The 7,788-nt window shown below is 44.7% G+C and overlaps 1 non-coding gene across 1 annotated transcript; it reads right to left on the minus strand.

Moving 5' to 3' along the window:
• Positions 1–2,400: 2,400 nt before the first annotated feature.
• On the minus strand, positions 2,401–2,564 carry LOC115870801. Its single transcript, XR_004046928.1, has one exon. It is a non-coding gene; the product is annotated as a U1 spliceosomal RNA (small nuclear RNA).
• Between the last annotated feature and the right edge of the window lie 5,224 nt (positions 2,565–7,788).

Raw genomic sequence — 7,788 nt, forward strand, 5'->3', positions numbered from 1 at the left:
TATCAAAAAGAACTAGTCAATATTTAGCCATTTCAAGAGTTAGCATATGATCAAGAGCCAATGGCACTGAAGGAAGTAGTCCAAGTTGCAATGAAGATGTGAGCCAACACCACGTCTTGAGGAACTGATGGGATACCAACTGAAATATTTCAACAAGCTGATGAACACTGGAAGCCTTGTTTATGCCAAGAAATTCTACAGCTTCTTGGTTAAACGACTGGAAAAGAGCTATATTTTTACCCATTCTAAAGAAAGGTGACCCAACACAATGCTCAAATTAGAGAGCAATATCATTGATATCATAAACAAGTAAAAAAACTTTGCTGAAGATCACTCAACAATGGTTGCAGCGGTACATTGACAAAGGGCTGTCAGAAATTCAAGCTGTACTCAGAAGAGGATGTGGAATAAGGATTATCATTGGTGATGTCAGATGAGTCTTGGCTGAAAGCAGAGAGTACCAGAAAAATGATTGCTTGTGTTTTATTGACTATGCCGAGGCATTCAACTGGGGACAGTAACAAACTATGGATCGTTTTGGGAAGAATGAGAATTCGAGGACATTTCATTGTACTCAGGCAGAACTTATAAATGAATCAAGGGGCAGTTGTGTAAAAAGAAAAAACAAATATTGCATGGTTTGGAGGGAGAAAACCTTCTATTTGCTGACAGCAAAACTTTACTTGCTGCAAGCGAGGAGGACTTGAAGTACATGCTGATGAAGATCAGAGATTGCAGCCTTTGATGTGGATGGCAACACCATAGAAAGAAAACCAAAATCTTCACAACTAGATCAATCAGTGTTGTTGTTAGATGCCATCCATTCTGACATAGAGGTACCCTATGCACAACAGGATGAAACAATATACAATCCTGTGCCATCCTCAAATGAGGTCCCAAAGGCTATCTCCCCAGAGGCTTTACCCGACTCAAAAACCTGGATGTATATCCAGTACTATGTACTGCCCTGTATCAGCAAATCGCTTTTGACGACCAGGCACAACCCGGAATTGTCAAAAGCAGTGATAGGAGAACAAAGAGGAGATATGTATTTCCAAACGGTTTAGATGCCCGGTGGGAGTACTCCAGTCCCACTATTCACCCATGTTGCTATTCACCCATGTTGCTATTCCCCTCTGGCCTCTGCCATTCAGCCACTTGGAATTGTCCTGTGCAGCCACAACTGGAGGCAGCCTCTGGGAAACACCAAATGGCTTTATGATGTGCAGATGGTATTTCACCAAACGACTTGCTTTTCATGTTGGTAGCCTCTGGGATCCAGGCCAGCCCAGATGTCCCTGATCATGAGAAATTTTTGCCTGCAAAGATTGACATGAGATGCTAGCATTGGGGTCTCAGGCTGTCTCTGGCTTGGATTCTCCATTGAAGGGCTTGGCTAGGTGCTTGCTTGGTGAACCAATTCTGTTTAGTTTGTGGTCGGCCATGTAGATTAGGATGGTGCACATGCAGAACCAGGTTTATCACTTCTGAGTCCACACACAGACTGATAGTGCACACTTAACTTTTCAAAGGGATTATATGTGATTCCATTTTTCCCTCCCACATTTTGTTTTATCTCACTCTCCTGTCTAAGGACACAGGCTGCCTCTTCTGTAGATAAAGCGTGTTCCTGAGGTGGGACAGTCTCACTCCCGTCAATGTTAGAATGGGCTGAAACTGTGAGATATTGGTCTATTATATCCAAATACAAAATTTAAAATCAGAGATAATTGTGTCTCCCTCATCAGACTAAAATTCATCCAGACGCTATCAAATTAAGAATTCCCAATCCTCCATTAGATTGGGAATTTCTCAAGACTAGAACTATGTATCTCTCTTAGGATAAAGCGAGTGTCTCCCCAATTGGAGCAGGGATATTTTGAGAATGGGAATGACGGTTCCTCTTCGTTTCTCTTTTCATAGTTCAGTCTTGGCCTGCCGAGGACCACTAGTGCTGGCGAGAGCCTTGCTTATCATTGTAGAGGGCAGGCAACTTTCAGCCCTCTGTAGACTTGCTGTTGGCCAAACAACTTCCAAAGTCTTGTTTTCAAAGTGTGATGGGAGCTGTGTCAGCCAAAGCATATGCTGGAGTTCACGAGGGAGGAAGAGCAACTATGACATTTGTGGGTGGCCAATATCTGTCTGGTGAGCCGATTGACAAGTATAACCATCTTCTGGTTTAGTGCTTGGTACTTGACTGTTCAGTGGTGATGGTCAAATGAATGAATGAGCGAGTAACTAAAGACTTGGCCTTTGGCCTTAAGAAGCTCACATTTTATTTTATTTTTTAAATTAAATACTTTTATTGGGAGCTCTTATATCTCTTATCACAATCCATACATTCATCCATTGTGTCAAGCACATTTGTACCTATGTTGCCATCATCATTTTTTTTTTTTTTAGGGGAGAGCGCGAACGCAGTCCTCCACTATCACAAATTATGCAGTCGAGTTTCCCACATTTGGGGAAATCGCAGGGGTCAGCACATCTGGAGTGCAATGGATAAACTTCACCCTAGGAAAACCACCTTCGTGGTCATGGTATCTCCCCTGCCAGGTAAGTATTACCATCATCATTTTCAAAGCATTGTTTTTCTACTTGAGCCCTTGGTATCAGCTCCTCTTACCCCCCTCTTCCCTCTCTCTCCCCAACCCTCGTAACCATTGATAATTATAAATTATTTATATTTTAATATTTTACACCATCTGCTGTCTCCCTTCACCCACATTTCTGTTGTTTGTCCCCCTGTGGGGCGGGTGTTGTACGTCGATCATTGTGATTGGTTCCCCCTTTCTTCCTTTCTCCCCACACCTTCCCCTAACCTCACGGTATCAATACTCTCATTATTGGTTCTGAGGGGTTTATCTGTCCTGGATTCTGTGTCAAGAGCACTTATCTGTACCAGTGAAAATGCTCTGGTCTAGCCAGATCTGTAAGACAAAACTGGAGTCATGATAGTGGGGGTGGGGGGCGTGTGTATGGAGGAAGCATTAAAGAACTCAAACAATGTTGTATGTTTCGTCAGTGCTGTGCTGCACCGTGGCTGGCTTATTCCTTTTTTGTGACCTTTCTGTGAGGGAATGTCCAATTGTCTACATATGGGCTTTGGGTCTTCATTCTGACACCCTTCTTTCGCATTGAAATGGTGGTTTTGGGTCTTCTGATGCCTGATACCTGATCCCATCGACACCTCATGATCACATGGGTTGGCCACCCTAATGTTTTTAAAATTGATTGATTACACATATCAGATCCCATTGTGGAAGTGATTGTATTGGGTTACATCATGGGGGATTACAAGATCTTAACTACCAAAACCCTGAGAATCTTGGCCCAGTCAAATTGACATAACACCTTATTTATTATAACACCTTATTTATGAGTGTTGAACTGAATTTTTGTCTCTCACTTATATTCCTTTAGGGATGTGGCAGTTGGATGATTTTGTGTCAACTAGACACTCCTGGCTAGGGATGGAGTCAACATTGTTAGTCCAGTCACGTGGTAGTTTGATGCCACCTTTGTGGGTGTGGCTTTTTGTATGGGAATGAAGACCTCTGTGAACTGCTTCTCTCTGCCCCGTCCCCTTCCTGCCTGCTGGAATTCTGCCTGCCTCAAGGATTGGTCTCATGGGGGCCATCTGACCCTCAGAGCCACGGGCACCCCGTCATGTTTCCATTGACCTAGTATCCACGTGACTTTACACCCATTGCCCTGTGATCTTTCTGCTTCCTGGCTCACCATTCTGTGTCTCTGGCATGTGACTACATGAGTCTAAAGAGGGACTTATCGACTAGCATTGGACTTACGGATTTGAGTTAGACTGGGCTGTGATCTCTTCTTGCTATGTAATTACTTCTTGATATAAACTCTTTCTTATACATCGATGAGTATCCCTGGATTTGTTTTTCTACACAACCTGACTTAACACCAGGGGATAAACAATGAAGATGAGGAAATTGAGGCATCGCGTGTCAAATGGTCCTGTTCAATGTCTCACCAGTTGTGAATAAGGTAGCGAAGATTTGATCTCAGGTTCTTTCACTTTATATGTGTGCATTTTCCCTGGTAAAAGTATGGCTATTCAATTCCAGAGCCTCCCAAAAGATGTATGGATAAAGGAACATGAGAGCTGAGGGACCAGGAAGCGAAGAAATGCTTCACAGAAGGAGTGTGTTCATTGACGATGAACATGGAAAGATGAATAAGAGCATGCCAGGCAGAGAAGACAGAGAGACATTACTAGAAGAGGGCACATTGTCCTTTTGTCTATCTGGAAGCATTCCTTCAGGGACTGGTGTACAAGCCACCCCCCTCAGTGCGTCTTCTTCTGTGACCCTGTCTCTCCAGGGAGTTAGACTTCCTCTCCCCTTGGGAGAACACACTGATGAAAGTCTAATTTTGTGATAGTACACCACTGCCAAGATGTTGGGAAACTCAGTTGTAAGCTTCCCACCCGGTCACTTGGGCTGCTGTGCTTCTGGAGCAAGGAAAGGCACTTGGGAGCCAGATGTGAAGAGAAGCTTCCTCCACGGAACGCAGGGGAGTGAGACTCTTCTCCTCCCTCTCTCTTGAGTAAAAGGTAGAGGAATGGCATCCGGGCCTGTGGTCAGAGGATCTTTCTCCTGGGGTCAGGCTCTCTTTGGGTTTAGCAAGCCGATGGCAATTTATCAAGTCCCTTGTGTTGGTCTACATCCCCCAGAAACCTTTTCTGTGCCTGATATTTAAGGAGTTCCTAGATTGGTCAAATGATCAATGTCATCAACTGCTAACTTTTCACAGTTGCTGATTCTAGTCTACTCAGATGTGCTGTGGAAGAAAGGCCTAGTGATCTAGTCCTGAAAATTCAGCCCTTGACAAGTCTATAGAGCGGAGTTCTACTCCCATAAACAGGTTTTATTATGAGTGGCATCGATTTGAAAGTATTACATCCTCGTGATAACTCTTCAGAGTCGTTCTTCAATAGACCGTTGCCTGTTGATTCATGGACTGATTTTGTGAACTCATTAGTTTGCTGAAACTAGGTAGAATAAAATTTAGTTCTTAATTCAGCCCATCAGGGCCTGACCAGAATCATAAATCAAAAGGGGTCAGAAGGAAGGAATGGGAAATCTCTACACTTATTGCTTTAAAACTGCATGTGTGTTTTAAGTAGCAGAGCTTTCGAGAAAAAAAACCGAAGCCCAATGTTGTAAGGGTTAAAAGCAGAGAAGCCTTGCTTGTAGTAAAGTGGTGGCCCAGAAGGTCTACCTATTCAGCAACCTCTTGTTTTTTTTAACCTTTTACCCACTTTGACCTTGTTAGGAATTGTCACTGAACCTTGGTCCCCGGCACCTGAATGAATATGATCCATTCCACTTCTTGAATTTTACAACCAGTGCAACTTGAGGTACAAAGGAGGGAATGATTTGTCTGAGATCACATTAGAAGTAGGAAGCTTTGTATGAGGTACGTTTGTTTGTGGGGTATCAGCCCATACATTTCTGGACTAAAACTCAGTGAATGTATCTCGTAAGTGGTATTATTAGATTTGATTCAATCTCCACCAGTCTCCACTTTAGGCCAGTGGAGTGCGCAGGATATAAGACTTTGGGAGCATGGATGATGTGTTGCAAAAAGGCAGGGGGATCCCTCCCTGTCAGGTTAGGCCCTATCTCTTTTACAGGAAGGCAAGTGGAGGATAGACTTGCAGATGAGGCATAAATACAGTACTGGGTGGTACATAAGGAGCCCTGGTGGAGCAGTGGGTTCTGAATTGGGCTGCTAACTATAAGGTCAGTGGTTTAAACCCACCATACGTTCTGCAGAAGAAAGATGAGGCTATCTGTTTCTATAAAGACTTACAGTCTCAGAAACTGAAAGGAAGATTCTGTTCTATAAGTCAGAATCAACCTAATGACAACAGGTTTGGTTTGGTTTGTTTGTCCAGGGTTCAATCTCTCAAAGGCTGTCTTCCCTCAAAGCCTGGCAAATAGCCATATCCCTAGGCCTTGCCAAGCCAGGAGCTGTGAGAAGCTGTCAGAACATTACTGATGGGCTGTAGGGGTACAAAGAGGGATATGACCTTTCTTCCCCCAGGTGGATCCCCTCCTGCTCAGGAAAGCCTCCCAGCACCTTCAGACTAGCCAGACTTTGAATGCCTCCCCAACGTGGGACATCAGGTTATGGCTGGGCTTCGCAGACTTCACTACATGCAAAACTGTGCCCTCAGCTTTCGATTCAGTTGTTGTATTTCCGGGACTCCATCTCCAACAGCCTTCCGCCAGTCCCTCAGCCACCACCAGGAGCAGCAAGGCACCTCTTGGAGCCTACTGAGGACTGGCAGGCTCCATCTACTCCCGTTCGGTCAGCCCAAGATTACCTAGGTGTACTGATGACTTCTGAGGGTGTCACATAAAAGATAAAGCCCCAATCAACAAATCTATCGTTTTGGCTTTGAAGAGACTGCTTCAATCACTTTAGTTTGTCTTTATGTCAGGTTTTTCAGATGACTTGGGTCTTTCGGAGGTCCTGTACGGGGGAAGCACGAGAGAACTGGTGCGGCTTCAAAGATCCCTTTTAATCTTTAGCAACATCACAGCGACTGAAAAACTGCCTTGGCTCCCTCAAGTCTCTCCCACAAAAGAGGCACAGCCAAGGCGCTAATGAAAACCAGATAAAGGGATGGCTGGAATCAGAAACAGAGGAGAAGAGCAGTCGTTAGTCTTTCTTGTAGCTGTTTCAAAAGAAATTCTAAGACAAATTATGGCTTTGGGTATTTTGTTTGAAAGGACTGACGCTGGGAGAGGAGCTGGCGGAGGAGACTTTGACCCCTTGACACCCTTACCCTTGCATAAAAAGCAGAGAAGGCTGGGAAAAAGGCTAGAGTAGAATAATAAACATTTTGCATGTGTGCAAGAGGGGATGAAAGGCTTGCTGGAATAATTATGGGTGCAGGGGCACCGAAGTGGGTGGTGGCTGTACCTTCCCACTAGCATGATGAGGCTCTTTTCCTTTGCTTCTCTGAAAGAAGGGGCTCCTTTGGTTTCTGGGAATGGAGGGGGCAGTGCTGCTCAACTCGGCTGACTGGTGATAAAATGGTTATACATTGGGCTGCGACCCACATGGTCAACACTTCGAAACCTCCAGCAGCTCCCCAAGAGAAAGACTGGGCTTTCTATTCCTGTAAACAATGATGGTCTCAGGAGCCCATAGGAGGGTTGCTTTGAGTCACCGTTGACTTGATGGGTGTGAGTTTGGTGGTGACTTGGTGCCTGGCTCTCTCAGTGAAGGGCCCAGATGTGTTCTCTTACTTGGTGTTTTCCATTTGAGCTTTAGGTTCTAATATACATGGCAATAGCTTCAAAGAACGCACAGACAGTAGTCACGATTAAAGAATTTATTAAGCAAGTCGGCAGGTTGTAGAACACCCGAGAAATGCTCCGTTTATCAGGATATGTTACAAAGTTCTTTCAGATCTGTGATTAAATGCCCCACAGGGGCATACCACTCTGCTGGTCACTTCAACCTGAATGCATTCAGTTTAAGCTCCATGGGTCAGCAAACCCAGCTCCCAGAGGCACCCAATCCAGGAAGCCTCAGCCCTAAAACACTCAGCTCGCTTCCATGGATCAACAAGCCCAGCTTCCCCAATTAAATGCTCAGAGACACTCCACTCCACAAGCCACCTGCTTGCAAAAATGCACTCGGCGTTACTTGCTTCATGAGTTGGGGAGTCTACCACTCTGTTTCATGCTCTGGCTCCTGCTGCTCCTCTGATGAGCGGTATCTTGGATCAAAAGGAAACCT

Source organism: Echinops telfairi, unplaced genomic scaffold (assembly GCF_000313985.2).
Source record: "Echinops telfairi isolate 266 unplaced genomic scaffold, ASM31398v2 ScPeMD7_2291;HRSCAF=2852, whole genome shotgun sequence".
Lineage (NCBI taxonomy): Eukaryota > Metazoa > Chordata > Mammalia > Afrosoricida > Tenrecidae > Echinops > Echinops telfairi.